Genomic DNA, 16,789 nt, shown 5'->3' with positions numbered 1-16,789 from the left:
AATCCAAACTCTTCTTCATTAAACCATTGCTAGGCCTGATAACTGTGCCTGTTCAGGAATACTTCTATGCTTTCACATTACCAAATGATTCTATTCTCAATTGTTCTTAACCAGTTCACAATATTTCTTATGTACTTGAACCCAACATCATCAGTGCTTTGTAAGTTGCTTGCTAATTCTTTTTTACAACACATTTTGCTTCCCTGCCCTCTTGTTCTGTCATAGAGTCAAGTATTTAGATTTTTTTCTCCTATTTATGGAGCAATACCTCCCATGGGTTGAAAGAGGACTACATTCCATCCCTACACACTTTTCTGTTTTGGACTTCTACCATTTCTTTGTAGTGCACAGATATATTACTTTACTGCTCTGGTGAAAAATTGTGGATTCCCATCAACCCCATGTGTATAATCAATTCCATAATATTTGGGAGAAAGAGAAATATTACTGATCTGTTCACAAAAAAGAATAGAAATAGATTTCCTCTCCTATTATCTCTTGTAGGTCTGTTTCCTACATATAGTTGTTCGCCTTTAATTTACACATGAATATTTCTTCCCTCCTGCGTTAAGAGAAAATCTACTATTCATTTCAGTGGACTTAAATGAATTCTCCCCCACTGACTGCAGTATCGCTTGCAAAGTTCAAGTTGCTTTTGATTATTCTCAAGCTGTTGCACCTCTTCCCCCCTCCATGGACCCCATAGCCCCCTTTCCCCCATTTTTTCATACCTCCATACCTAACAATTTGAGTCACTTATGTCCGGCTGTGTACAAAAGCTTGGGCACCCACTGAATCTCCTGTGGTTTGCAATAAGATTGCTTTTTGTGACTGTGAAATAGAAACAGGAAATTTGAGGTGTGCTTTGGAAACCCAAATTGTAAAAGATAAGACTACGGTTGTCAATGACATTTTGTCCCATAGCAAGCATGTGGCAATGACATTTTGTCCCGTAGCAAGCACAAGGAAACCAGTCCTGAACATGCAAACGTTTATTTTAGTGCCTCCTTCTTTGTGCTTAACAATATGGTGCCTAAAATATATTGACCACCAGGCAGACTGAATTAATCCAAAGCATGGAAAGCTTGATATGTGACAAGAACTTCAGCATCCCTTAATAATGAGAAAATATTGAGGAAATTTGGGATGAAATGAAACTCTAATGGTAGTCATTCTGCAGCAATTTTACAAGGTAATATTAAATATTACTGGCAGTGCTTTTTCAATTGAGCTATTTATGTGTGGTGGGAAAACCTATTACCGCTGCCAAGGGATTTTGCGTTGTGACAAACCGATTCAGCTGCAGAGGTTTGAAGAAATAGTAAACAACTGTGGATAATGAATGGGCAATAAATATCCTTTTGCTTGACTGTAGAAGTGTTGATGACTAGGGAGCCATGTTCAAACTGTGGGTAATAAACCAAAATCTCCCACGAGTTATTTGCCGAATATGACAAAATAATTAAATATAACTGCAGGTGTTTAATGCATTTGAAGTTGCTATGAATGAAAGGAGATATTGGTGATGTGGGAGAAAGGAATTACCAAGTTGAAGTATCTAGGACCCAGTTTATCTTGGGTCATGTCCCCAGTGCAGAACATCTAAGTAGCATCTTGGGTGGCGCTTGAACAGTCCAATCCAGCTCTCTAGTCCAGTGGCTACTGGGTCAATCCTGCATGGAAGCGACTGGAAAGTTTATTAGTATAGAATGCAGTGGCCAGGTTGGTCACTGGGGCAAGACAGACTGAAAATATAGCACCAATCCAGGCCTGGCTGCCAATTGGCTTCTGGACCCAATTCAGAGTCTTGATTTTGGCATATAAAGCCTTAAAACGGCTCAGGACCGCAGTACCTCAAGGACTGCCTCTCCCCATATGATCCAACCCAGAGCCTGTGATCATCACCTGAGGCCCTTCTTTGTGTGCTTCCTCCACAAGAGGTCCGGAGGACGGCAGTGCAGGAGCAGGCCTTTTCTGTGGTGTCTGCCTGCTTGGAAATGTTCTCTGCAGGGAAGCTCGCCTATTGCCTTCGTTACATAGCTTTAGGCACCAAGAAAAGACATTCCTTTTCTCCCAAACCTTTGGCCAATAAACATTCTATGGCTATTCAAATTGTGTGTTTGGGGGGTATTATTTATGTTGGTTGTGGTGGTATGTATTTCCCTATTGTCAACTGAAGTAACTTTAATAAGTTACTAGTGTATGATTGGCTTGTTCAGCTCTGTCTCTCTCTCTCCCCTCCCCGGTCTTAGAAGAACTTCTGTAGCCACCTGTTTGCTTCATGCTTCCCTTCAAAGCCCTAATAGCATGAGTTGTAAGTACGCAAAGGAGTGTCTCCTGCCTAAGTGCTCCACCCATGCCACTACCCTCAAACACCCCCTTTGGGGGGGACTTACAGAGCCTCATCTCAACCATTCAGCTGAGCCCTGGCTGAGCCAGAATGGGCAAGTTACTCCAGTGTATCTTCAGTTGAGCCAGAGTTGGGCACATAATGCTGGCTGAGCCCGACTGCTCGAAGTATGGGCCAGCTGATCCAGACATCTGCTGCACCCTAAGCTGCTTATTCCACTGGATCTTGCCACAGAACTGTCCCCTTAATTACTGTTTAAGGAAGGCAGCACTTTTCTTCCTTTAAAAAAAACACCAAACAATAACCATGCTGAGTGTTTTAAAAGTGCCACATGCCTAGAGCAATCATTTGAAATTCCAGCTGTGTTACTGTTGATTGAATAGTGTTTGAGCTATCCCTGTTTTCTGGTCAAGTTATTTTTTCCATGGACGATTACTTAGTTTTTGACATTATCCTTCTAGGATCCAGAGCTGCTTGTTTGCCTATATCTCAAAAGCAATAATGGCTGGATCCAGACCAAGTTATTAGCACTAAGGTTCCATTGAGAACAGTTATTTCAATGGGACCTAAGAACAACGGACTTGGTATGGATCCAGTCCAATGTTTGTTTGGTAATTGTAGCTAGACCTTCCAACAGCATGGCATAAGTCATCTTCATGCAGGTGTAATCATGTGTAATCCCTACAAGAGAATGTCCTAAATGAAGTGCTTAATGATTATTAATGGGTACCTGATTAAAATAATAGTTAGGGCCACTTTTACATGTCCACTAACCCAAATGGGTCATGTTGCTGCATTAAGCACTGACAAGCTAACTATTTCTGGCTTGTGTAAACAAAGTAATCTAATAAAATTATTCAATTAATTCACAGATTTGTTCATTACTGAGATAAATTGTACACAAATGCAACAAGCAAAGTGAACTCTAAAGAGGGGTATTATGGCTAACATATAATAAAAAAATTACATGAAGCCTCATGTAAGCCTCAAGAACACTTCTCCTCTTTAGTCAACTATTTTATTGAATTCATAAGTGCCATTTAACAAAATTTGCTATGCAACAAATATATTTTAAATTCACTCAGATGGAGGGAAACGTTCAAGCAACTCTCTCTCTCTCTACTGTACAAGACACATACCTACTCTGAGGCTGAATGAATAGATTCAGTGTGATAAATCAGATTACAATAAGTTATACTAGTCAAACGGGGCAACTCTTTAGTTAACCATTTGATGTTGACAGTACAAATAATATTAAAGGCAGCTGAAGCTTGCTTCTGCTGCAATGTTCTGTTTCTGTCATGCCTTTAAAAAAATGAATGAAATATCCTGTGTTTTGGGGGGAAGGGCTGGGTTGAGAATGCAGTTTTTCACTTGATTGCATCAACATTCCTTAAACATAAGTATAGCAGTTATGTTCAAACTGGAAATATTTTGGGCAAAGTAGCTGGAGACAAAAACAATAATAAAATCCCACCAAAGATGGAAAATAAATTAAACAGAAAGCAAACTTCACATATGCTAATTCTGAAATTAATTCAAGAAGTTACCTGTGGACAGTCACAAGGCTGACAGAGCAGAATGGCTGGCACTGCTAATCCGTGGCTAACGCATGGGGGGAAATGAGATATATCCACCCTCTTCTTTTAGTTTCAACTCTTTTTAATTTCTCATGCTGGTAACTGGACTTCCATAGGCAGTAGGAGTTCTTTTGTGTCAACAGTAACAGCAGAACAAGTCACAGTAGGACAAAAATATATATAGGGAGAGTAGTAAAGTGGAAAGGATTTGTCGCGATTCATTACTACTCATAATTTCGTTGGAACTCAAAATGGCTCTGAAATTTCTGTAGTACTCTCCTGTACACCTTCCAGGAGTTCAGAGTTATCGTCAGCTCAGCATGGGTTCAGGAGTTCTCAAGAAGCAGCAAAGGTGCCCATGACATATATAATCAGCAATAGCACCATCCTGCTATAACACATGCATTCAGAGAGAGGGAGAAAGACTTTTAAGGAAGCTTCTTACATAAGTAATTATAGAAATACTTTCTGCAAGCTTTTTCAGGTATACAAATTGGTTCTCCTGGCACCTCCTCCCCCACATCATGCTGTGCGGATCATAATGACTGTCTAGTCAAAGAAGACAGCAGGTTGGCTTTCTTCTCTTAAGAAAGCCATGCAGATGTACTAGGAAATTCTGAAATTAATCTACCATGGCACGAGGGCTACCTGATCTTGAGAATATGATGTGTCTGCCACCCTAAAAGAGAGGTGTGTAGAATTCAAACGTAGAACTCTCCTCATGTACCGGTCTGCCTCTCATTCTATCCATAAAAAAATGTCACATTCTTCAATCCAAAAACTAGAAATTCTTAATAATGTCTCAAGTTCCTTCCCCAGCTGCTGCTTCTGCTGTTAAGGAAAATGTGTCAGATGTTCAGAAGGCTGGTTTTTCATTTATTAACAGATGTCAAGAAATACCACACCAGCATTACCTAAATCTTGTTCTACCTCTATTGAATCCCATGCTCTAAATTGCTATTTTGATCAATGTAATGACAACTGATTTTGGTTAGCCTGCCTTTTGTCCATTGTAATATTTGAGTTCTGTTATCAAATATTTTGTGGTTTGATATCTACTCCTTTCTGTTTTGTCCCATGACCAATATTTATATGTCCACTGAGGAAACGCAGAGCATGTCAGAGAACCCTCAATGCTGCAGATGATAAGAGGAACATGTTCACACAGGTCTTCAACCCTATGTGAACTTACATGGCCACTGTGAAGACAAGATGCTGGACTAAATGGTCCACTGGCCTGATCCAGCAGGCTATTACGTGATTAAGTGTGTGTCTTATAATTGTACGCTTCCTTTTTTCCTGATGTGAATCAAGGTGGCTTAGAGATAAAAGCAAGAATGGCTAAAAACATAGAAAAAGCAATCGTTAAAATGCAACTAAACATTGATAGATTTAAAACTATATACATCCTTGTGTAAATTAATTGAAACAATGAATTTAGTAGTTTATTGTACAAAACTCACATATACGTACATTAGTAATGGATATGACCTCTGCTATTTTTAAGCAGCATTTGAACATGGTTTGGCATGGAGTCTACTAGTTTCGAACAGTCACTGTTGATTTTTGGATCCCTGTACCACATTTGAATCAGCGCCTCAATGTGCGTCTCCATAGTCGTACAGTCTACAGCACAGAGGCAACTTTTGCATATAGCCCACAAATTCTCAATTAAATTTACGCCTGGGGAATTCCCTGGCCAATCAAGTACCTATTATTGCTGCTCTGTCATGAATTTCTTCACCACTTTCGATGTGTGACAGGGGGTTAGATTCTGCTACAACATCCCAGTACTGTCAGGATATCTCTTTTCCAGCTCTGGAATAACTCTCTTTCGTAGAACCTCAATATATTGTGGCGAGCGCATCATTCCTTCTATTGGCTGCAGGCTTCTGACACCATAATAACTGAAACATCCCCAAAACATCTTCTTTTGTGGGTGCGTGACAGACTGATTGATGTGGCATAGAAAACATGCTTTGTTTCAATTAATTTGCAGAAGGGTGTAGATGTGTAAAGTCTGTAATAATTACAATAAAAACAGCATTGCACCATCCCTTTCATTAAAAGCAGTCTATTCCCAAAAACCTGTTGGAACAAGAAAGTTTTCACCTCCTGACGCAAGGACAGCACGGGAAAGGAGCCAGTCTAGCTTTTCTATAGAGGGAATTCCAAAGTCTGGGAGCAGCCACAAAGAAGGCCCTCTTCTGTGTCCCCACCAAGCGTGCTTATGAGAAGGGTCTCCCCCAAAGTTCTCAAAACCTGGGAAGTTTTGTATGAGGGAACATGTTCTTTCATATAGCTTGGAACTAAGCTGATGCAAGGCTTTATAAGTCATAATCAGAACTTAGAATTATGCTCCCAAACAGGCCGGTAGCCTGTGGACCTGTTCTAGGCAGGGAGTCGCATGCTCCCCACAACCAGACCCAAACATGGGAAAGCTCTGGACAATGTCTCTCTCCTCCCCTCTCCTCCCATGCTCTTTCAGTGTGTGGTTGAAATCTCGAGCCTGGGAGAGAGATAATGGAGAGGAACGGCTGGGACTGTCAATGGGAGCTTCTATTGCTGTTGGAAGTGCATGTGTTAGACACAAACTTTGCAAAAGTAGCCAGAGAATGCAAAGTCTAGTTTCATCTTCTTGTTTGGAACACTGAGGTGTCTGCATTTCCCTTCTCAATCGACACCCCCACACCTACCCCTTCTAGCTCCAATCGCCAGGGAGATAAGAAATGATGTAACAACAACAACAACAACAACATTTTATTTATTCCCCACCCATCTGGCTGGGTTGCCCCAGCCACTTTGGAGGCCTCCAACACTAATAATAATAATAATAATAATAATAATAATAATAATAATAATAAAACATTAATAGTAACAATCAGATCCTATATAAAAAGACACAATAACTTTTTAAAAAATAACATATCAAACAAAGCAATAGTCAATAATCCATTACAATCCAATAGTAAACAGTAACAGAAATGCAGCTTGTTCTTTGATTTTCACCAATGCCTTTTTCTGCTCATTTTGTCCTAGTAAACACATTTTGCCTTATTCGTCTGGATAGCAGAATTGCAAAATTCGAAGAAGTGTGGGTTTTAGAGGATGGCTGTGTCTTGGAATCTGAAGTGGTTCTCGGCACCTGCCCACATCAACATCTCCTTGTTGGTGTAGGAGGATTTTGCCCGATCCCAGCTCTCTTGCCACCCAGCAGCCCTTTTACAAGTTTGTTTACAGGGCTCGTTGGGAAACGAAAACCAAGCGTGGGAAAGAAAGAACAGCAGCTATGCCTATCATCATTTGGCAAGTGGGGTCAGCCCCTCAAATATTTTATTGGAGGGGCTGAAGGGGTCTGAGCCCCTAGGAATTGGCTCCTATCTTTCCAGCCTAGTCACAAATCAGTATTCAGCCCTCTGTACACATAAAGGGTAAGTCCCATTGAACTAAGGGGTGTGAATTATCCTTCTAATGTTGTGCTTTAAGGCAAAAATATAATTGCTCCAGAAATGGAAGTACTCTTCTATACACCCATGAAGTCTGGGAGTACTATTACAACAAGCAGATTTAACATTCACACTTTAGGAGATTTGGGATACAATGTGTAGAAAGCCAGAGATATCTTAACACACACACACACACACACCTAAAATAAGGGGGGAGATCTAATTAAAACTCAAATGCTTAAAAGAGGCCTAATCCTCATTACAATTTTGTTCTTCCTTTTGATTAATAAATAATTCATTATTGACTAATACATTTGTTTTCCCTAAGAGTTATGCTGAAGAGTATAGGAAGTTGTAATTTTACCTTAATTAGTGTCACTTAGTAAAATGTTTCTTCCTGATAAATATTCATCGTTACTTGTCCTTAATCCTAAACTAATCCACATCATTAGAGTCTGTCCAAGTTCAGTTTTGTCTAAACCTTCTTTTCCGTGGTAAAAAGAATATCTACAAATATATTCTGCTCAAATAGTCTGTAAACATCATTTAAAATAATGCCCATGTTCAAATACTAATTACCTTCATCCCGTAAAACTGAAATGATATTCTGACATATCTTGCACCTACTATGTTCTTCAAAAAAGAAAAAAAAAGAAATATATATATTAAAAACTGCATTCTAAATATGTGATTGTTTAGATGCAGCATTTCACTTTCTGACAGGAAAAAGGTAACAACTCTGTAGCTTAAGAGAACAACTGCCTAATGGTATTCACAAAATATATGATCCAACTTTACACAAGGAATTGCAATTGGAGTTCTGGCTTTACTGGTTGCATTATGAATTAAAAGAACTGCTATAATTAGCAACGAGTTTATTTTCTAGCATGCTAAGCAAAAAAAAAAAAAAAAAAAAAAAAGGCAGTCCCTTAGCAGGTAAAAATGGAAGCAGCAAATTAAAGTGGATCTCAGCCAGTATCTTACTTGATCAATAGCTGGCAGTGACACATCTACATAGCAGGATTCAACTAAAGGTTGGTTTTGCTGCTACCAGCAACTGCTGCATTTCAGAGAGATGCCGAGAAGCAGGTGAAGCAGGCACCAAACTCAATGAAGGAATCGCGTTCATGAATGGTCCAAGATGGTCTCTCTCCCTTTATATACAGAAAATGAATGCAGTTACAAGAATTGAGTAGCAAGGCCTCAATAGAAGTGATGTTTCTAGATAATGCAGGGATTATAATACCACATGCTCTGTTCGTTGAAGGGCAGAATATCATCTCGCCCACAACCCATTTCCAACATCCATAGGGCAGCCCAGCTCCCCCCCGTTAACCTTCACTGAAGGTCTGAACATGGTTGGGAGAGGCCGGAGAATGGTTGAACTAGCTGGGAGTGGCACTGGGGTGGTGGCAGTCAGGCCCACTCTTGACAACTTTGCTGTTCTCATGGGAAGATGGAGGGGCGACTCTGTGGAGAGCTTCACATAGTGCAAGTGCAGTGGTGGAACTGACCACCCCACCCCCATTCAAGAAGAAGAAGAGTTTGGATTTGATATCCTTCTTTATCACTACCTGAAGGAGTCTCAAAGCGGCTAACAATCTCCTTGGGGGGTGGGGTTGGAGAGGAGACGCCAAAGCTAGACAATGTCAGGCATCCTGGAAACAAAAGAGAAGACAACATCCAGTGAGGGAAGGGATAACAAGCATGCAGAGTAATTGAAGGACCCTCCTGCATTCTTCCTTCCATGCACAGAAAGAGGCAGCCAAAGAAAGAGTTCCCCTGCTCTCTCCCATCCCCTGGTTAGGTATAGACATCTGATCCAGAGAAGCAGCCGACACACATAGACTTTCTTCCAGCACATGGCTAGTGATTTCATATACTGTGGCATTGTTCCTGTGAAAATGGCCATCACCTAAGCAATTCTTGTGCGTGAGAATCTGCTGCTCCTGATTTCACTGTTTTGCTACCTGCTCCTGCTGCTATCATCCTTTTCAACAGAGCATAAGCACACCTTATGGCATAGTGAGGAAGGTTTAATCCATAATCGTACGTGAAATTGTCTAAGAGAGGTTGTAGATCTCTGATGATGCATTGTACTGTTTTAACTTGGGAGCTGTATGTAATGACTAGTGGTGTTCTGTTATTTTCTTTTTTGGGTCTGTCTTGCAGCAAGTTCTCTCTGGGTATCAGTCTGGCTCTGTCGATCTGTTGTTTAACTTCATCAGGTGGATATTTTAGTTCTAAAAAGGTTTGCTGTAGATCTCTTAGGTGAGAGTCTCTGTAGAGTTGGAACAGATGCGGCTGTAACGTAGGGCCTGGCTATATACAATGGATTGTTTGGTATGTTTGGGATGGTAGCTAGAAGCATGTAGATATGTTTGTCGGTCAGTTGGTTTACAGTATAAGGGTGGAGCTGTCGTCATCATGAACAAAACTGATTACATACAGCTCCCAAGTTAAAACAGTACAACGCATCATCAGAGATCTACAACCTCTCCTAGACAATGACAGTTCTCTTTCTCAAGCTCTGGGAGGAAGACCCTTCATCGCCTACAAACAGCCACCCAATCTCAAACAGCACCTCACCCACAATAATACAAAAACAGGACTCAACATGGACACTGGTACCAGAGCCTGCAATAAACCCAGATGCCAACTTTGCTGCCACATAAACCCGGATAACACCATTACTGGTCCCAACAACATCAAACACACCATCTCAGGACTATTTAATTGCTCATCTTCCAACATTGTGTATGCAATCAAATGCCAACAGTGCCCTTCAGCTCTCTATATTGGACAAACAGGCCAAACCCTACGCCAAAGGATAAATGGACATAAATCTGATATCAGGAATCACAAGACAGAGAAACCAGTAGGAGAACACTTCAATCTCCCAGGACATTCTATAAAAGATCTCAAAGTAGCTGTCTTAATACAAAGAAATTTCAGAAATAGACTGGAAAGAGAAGTGGCTGAATTGCAACTAATCACCAAACTTAAAACCATGGAGAAACCTGGTTTGAACAAAGACATTGGATTCTTATCTCATTATACATAACAAAGCTATCTTTAGCCATCTCACCCCTTGCCTTTCCCTGCAAGACTAATTGCAGCCGTTTAGAGTCGTCAACAGGTTTTCCACACTTATCAGCCGATCACCTATTCCCACCACCCTTCTGAGTAATACCCCTCCCCACTCCCCCACTATATTTAAGGATCTGGTGACTTCTGTTTCAGTGTATCTGAAGAACTGTGCATGCACACAAAAGCTCATACCAAGAACAAACTCAGTTGGTCTCTAAGGTGCTACTGGAAAGAATTTCCTATTTTGTTTCAACAACAACAACAGCTTGAAAGAGGTCGTGTAGGATTCCAGCAGCAATTATTTTGCTTTACCTGTCAGTTATAACTTTGAAAGGGGAGTCTAGTTTAGAAGAAGAAGAGGAGGAGGAGGAGGAGTTTGGATTTGATATCCCGCTTTTCACTACCCGAAGGAGTCTCAAAGCGGCTAACATTCTCCTTTCCCTTCCTCCCCCACAACAAACACTCTGTGAGGTGAGTGGGGCTGAGAGACTTCAGAGAAGTGTGACTAGCCCAAGGTCACCCAGCAGCTGCATGTGGAGGAGCGGAGACACGAACCCGGGTCTCCAGATTACGAGTATACCGCTCTTAACCACTACACCACAATGGCTCTCCTACCTGATGCCATTTCTTTGTAATTCTACCAAACTTTAAAGCTTTTATGTCCCAAATCTGAACCTCGACCAAGTATTGGGGAAAGAGTTCTGAGTTCTTTGTCCATTCTTTTAAACAAAACACATTATTCCTATGAGTTATTGTGCAAACTAACAACCATTGGAAGCCACAAATGTGGGGGGGGGAGGCAGGCCAGGGAAGGGAGAACCATTGATTCTGTGCTCTCTCTCTCTCTCTCTTCTTTAAAACCTCCATCCATCCATTCAATGCTGGGCGGTCTCACAATGCTAACCAGCCGCACAGCCTCATTCTTGGCAATTTTGTGCTTTCTGGTAAAAGAGGCAAATTGAAACTCCTGCTGTGAAAGAGATAAAGTCAGGAAAAATAAACAGCATTCAGTGCATCTAAATCTTCTCCATATTTGCATAGAATTAACTTTAAAAGAGATGGCTTCCTGACCATCTAGAGGGGGATTGATTATACATGCATAATAGGAACCGGCCCAAATGCATTCTTTACCTTGAGCAAATGCCTCTGCATGCAAAGTAACGCTTCCCAGTTTGCTGGAGTTATTTATGATCTCTAGGGTGGGCAGCATTAAGAGGAAGGTATTAATCCACACTTTGGGAGCCGAAGGAAATCAACAAAGATAGCAGCGGGAAGATAAGTGTGCAGCATAACCTTCCCCTCCCACCAAAAGTATTTCAGATTTGAAGTAGGTATAAAATACTTTTCAGTACAGTAAGGCTGCATCTTAATGCTAGGGTTCAGTTCCGAGGGGTAAATGCGTAAACGCAAAAATGCGTAAAGCCAGAAACCCCCAGAACTGGGGCCCCTACAAGGTGCAGAAACGATGTGTATAGAAACTAGGAGATGATATATTTCTTAGATATTATCCTTCCTTACTCACATTTTGTGAGTTCAGCAGAGAACATCCAATTGTCAGCAAAAATAAGGAAGCTGCTGATAAACTAGCTTTAGCTTTTTAATTTAAGTAATCCAGGGTGCTTTACTGCAGGCTGGATTTCCTGGTATTTCCCCCCTTTCCTCCCCTTTGAAACAATAAACACGCAGAGCAGTCTTCTCATAAGTAAAGATAGATTTACTCACTCAGTTTCACAACAGCAGTCTTGAGGCAGGCTTAAAAATAAGTAGTTGCAGACATATATTGTAGTTTAGGTTAGGATTGGAGTATGAGCTGTGACTCAGACTCAGCACGTGTCCTACACCCGTAGTCATTAATGAATCATTGAAGAGAAGAGATCACATAGCAGGGATCAGAGAGGGAGCAAGTTGGGGACATGACCAGCTTATATATAGGCTATGCCCCTTGACCTGGCTGGACAGGGTGGGAGTGGCTCTCACAGGGAAGATGTCCTGCAGATCCAACTCTCTGTGTGTGCCTTTCTACCAGCCAGAAGTTGGCTCTGACTGCCTTCTTTTAGATATCACACATACCCCCTTCCCAGGCAAAACAACATTTATTTATTTATTAAACCACCCAGAGTCCCATCTTGACCTGAAGGTTCTGGGGCAGTGTCCCATAGTCCTTCTGCCATCTCCCAAAAGCCTTTAAGCACTTCACTTATCCAGCTTTGGGAAACTGGTTTGAGGGAGGGCTCTGGGATACTGCCAGAGCCCTCGCGTACCTTTCCAAATCTGGGTGAGCCTGCAATTGCAACTTTCCACAGCTGGGAGGGTGGGGGTGAAATAAATAAATGGATAGTGGGTTTCCTCCACTCTCCATTTATTCATCCATTTCCACCCCACCGGCACAAAGCTGTGAACACATACATAAAACAAGCAGGCTTACTGTACCGTTTCTTCTGCTGCCACCACCCTCGCAATAGGTAAAAGACCCCTGACCATTAGGTCCAGTCGTGTCCGACTCTGGGGTTGCGGAGCTCATCTCGCGTTACTGGCCGAGGGAGCTGGCGTAAAGCTTCTGGGTCATGTGGCCAGCATGACTAAGCCACTTCTGGTGAACCAGAGCAGTGCATGGAAATGCCGTTTACTTTCCTGCCGGAGCGGTCCCTATTTATCTACTTGCACTTTGACGTGCTTTCGAACTGCTAGGTGGGCAGGAGCTGGGACCGAGTAACGGGGATTCGAACCACCGACCTTCTGATCAGCAAGCCCTAGGCTCTGTGGTTTAACCCACAGTGCCACCGGCGCAATAGACAACGACATTGTCAAACTGTGCAACGCTGTTTTTGTATTTTGTTTCCCCGTTTTAAAAATACTACCCCTCCCGACATTGTAAACTGTTTCCATTACTTCTCTCTCCTTTTAAGCCTGCTCCTAAACATTCAAGCCTCTTCTGTTCACATACAAATTCAGGTGTAATATCCGTTCAGCAATATCTTCAGATCATGTTCTATGAGCAAAGACAGCTGCATGTTGTGGATATTAGAGATACGTGGCATAGCTCAGGAAATTGGATGAAGAGACAACCATTTTAATTAATATGAGCTTCTCCTCTGACTGGCACTGTTGCCTACTGGGCTTTTGATTGTTGTTGGGGGTCCCGCCTCCCCTCCTGTAGTGACTCATATCGCTTCAGCTATATTACAAAATAAAAATCTAGCTGCTTACTGCTGAAGGTAAAATATGTTTTTGTATACAGTTCCTGATATTAAGATACACTGATATATGGCTACGTGTGTGCATGTTGGCGGAGGGTGTTGTTGTTACAGAAATGAAAATTCAGAAAAGTTCCCCCGACTAAGATAAGGAGAAGACAAATGTGGGCGTTTGTTATCCTGTAGGCATCTTGATGGCCAAAATGCATTTTGTGATGAAGTTTAGCATTTGCATTGCAATTTTATATTTGTATAAGGTGCTGACCTCCGTGCCCCAATCTTCAGATTTGGGCCCTGCATCTGCAATTTGCTTTGTCGAAAAGAAAAGAAAAAGAACAGTTTCTTTCCATGGGTCCCTTTTTGGAAATGGGATTTCAGTGCAGGAAACACAATGTGGATTAGAACTACAGCAAGTGGGGCTCATGTTTCTCTACCACCCTTCCATGGCAGGGCCTCAGTCTGTGCTTGGGCCCCAGCACCTTCTAGTTGCTGCTGTTGTTTTTCCCCCCTATTCTGGCTAAGAAAGAAGATAAGCCAACACAGAAGTAAATGAGTAGGGTGTGGGGCTGAGGAAGAGAGACCATGGAGGGCCATTGAGAAGACTGTGAGGGCCTAGCCCACAGACTGGGGCTTTTCCCTTCCCTGGAATCGATTAACATTATCTCAAGCATTACTGGAAAATCATGGGAAAGCGCCACATTTTGATACTGCTGAAAATACTCCTGGAAGATGTAGGTCTTATGAATTGGATTCTGGGAATTCCAAAAGGCCTTATTTTCAATGAGCCTCTCGTAAAAGGCAAAATAATAATTCAGTTTTGTGGAGTGCTTTCCAACAGAACAGAATACATTTCTTCCATATTCTGCATACATCTTTATGAAACATCATCATTTTCTGGAACAACATTGTCAGACATCAATGTCTTGCAGCAAAGTACCATGAAATTCCTGATATCTTGGACTAAAGTGAATCTGCAGGCTATAAATTCCTGAATTTAAATTTGTTTTAAAACAGGCCACAATCTCTTGCTTACAATTAGCTTTAACTATATTTTAAGTGTTACTTGTCTTTTTATCATCTTTGGACATCATTTTCCTTCAGTTTAGGTTTGATTGTTTTTGCTTAGTTCATTTAACTTTCAAAGAAATTACATTTAATACTAAAAAATAAGGGTACAATCCTGCACACGAGAGTCCCCCGAGTGTTCCCTACACACTGCCAAACAGTGCATGACAGGGTATCTGACCACACCAACTTAACACCAGGCTGATGTTGCCTGATCAACTGGAAATCCCTGATGGCCCAAAGGCCTTACCTTTGAGCAAATCCAGATTTTTGCCACCCAGGTGAACCAATAATAAATGTAGGGGAACTTACACCAGCCCTTGTGTTACTGTCAGAACCCAAGGTTCAAATGTTGTAAGGGGCTGAACCCTGTGCACCCACATCTGAATGTTACTGTCCTCTCAATCGATCATTTCTTTTATGGGTTCACCAGAAAGCAGTTGCAGACCCTTGTACAAGTCCCTTAGCCTAAAAATCGCCACAGCTGCTCAAGCTGCAAAGTTGTGCTCCTTTTCTGTATTGTTAAACAACAAACAATGCAAGGAGGGGAGAGAATCCAGCTTTTCCACATCCTCAGGTCCATCATAGTAGATGGATTTGTTATGCTACCTGTTACCCTCCTGTCATGTACCAAAAGAGAGAGATCCCTTTTCATTTGAGGTTAATCTGAATATGTTCTAGGACTAGGTAAAGCTAAGAGAACTCTGCCGCATCATGATCACATTTCTAATATGAGCAGAGTCACAATACCATTTTATCTGTGCTTGCCCCAATCCACCTCGGTTAGTACAGTATTAATTCATTTGATAGATTAATTTGTTTATGAGCACCCGCCATAATCTCAGGAATCTTATTGGGTAATGCTTATGATATTTTTTGTGTTTTAAATTGATATAATGAACACTTTGAAAGCATCCATCCTGGCTTTCTAGGATAAGGTGGATTAAAATTTAGTTTCTTAAGGTTCTTCCTATTCCCCCCGTTGACATTATATTTATTCATATTTTAGCTTCGTACAAACTGGATGGAAGCATAAACATACTGCTTTTCTACCATTTTCAACAAAGATAATCTAATCTTTTGTACAATTGTTGTATTAAAGTACAAAAGAGATATAGACCCCCCACATTTCTAAAAGACATACAGGTGCAAGTAGCATCAAAAACATGAGGAAATTGCTGGTTAGTTATGCATTCTGAACTTGACATCACAGAGCGAAATGAAATTAGCAGTCCTGTGGTGTACAGTTACTTAATGCCTAGGTAACATTGTGCAACTTGTGGCACAGTGAGACTTGTTCTGTCTTCCTATACACATGTGAGATCCATACCTCATATAACGAAACCGGCAAATTCTTATAACATGCAAAATTGCAAATATACAAATTTACAATGTGATATGTACAGTGGTACTTCACAAGAAGAATGCCTCACACAACGAAAAACTCACTAGACGAAAGGGTTTTGCGATTACAGTGGTGACTCGCAAGACGAATTTTTCTATGGCCGTGTTTTGCAAGACGAAAACGTTTTGCGATTGTTTTTTGCACAACCGCTTCAATGCAAGCCGCGCTTCGCAAGATGAAATTCTTGCAATACGAAACGACTCGCGGAACAAATTAATTTCGTGTTGCGAGGCACCACTGTATGTAAATAAGACAAAAAGACACGAATATAAGAGAAATAACATAATGGAATAATGCACTGACATTGTTTTTTGGAAAAACAACAACAACACTAATTTTATCTTTAGAAGTTGAAGTTATTTACATTTATCTACTGATTAATAAGGGACGCGGATGGTGCTGTGGGTTAAACCACAGAGCCTAGGGCTTGCAGATCGGAAGGTTGGCGGTTCAAATCCCCGCAACGGGTTGAGCTCCTGTTGCTTGGTCCCTGCTCGTGCCAACCTAGCAGTTCGAAAGCACATCAAAGTGCAAGTAGATAAATAGGTACCGCTCCAGCGGGAAGGTAAATGGCATTTCCATGCGCTGCTCTGGTTCACCAGAAGCGGCTAAGTCATGCTGGCCACATGACCTGGAAGCTGTACGCCAGCTTCCTCAGC

The sequence above is a fragment of the Lacerta agilis genome, chromosome 4 (genome assembly GCF_009819535.1).
Source record: "Lacerta agilis isolate rLacAgi1 chromosome 4, rLacAgi1.pri, whole genome shotgun sequence".
In the NCBI taxonomy this organism is placed as follows: Eukaryota; Metazoa; Chordata; class Lepidosauria; order Squamata; family Lacertidae; genus Lacerta; species Lacerta agilis.
The sequence above is the reverse complement of the archived record's forward strand: the minus strand, read 5'-3'. Positions refer to the sequence as shown.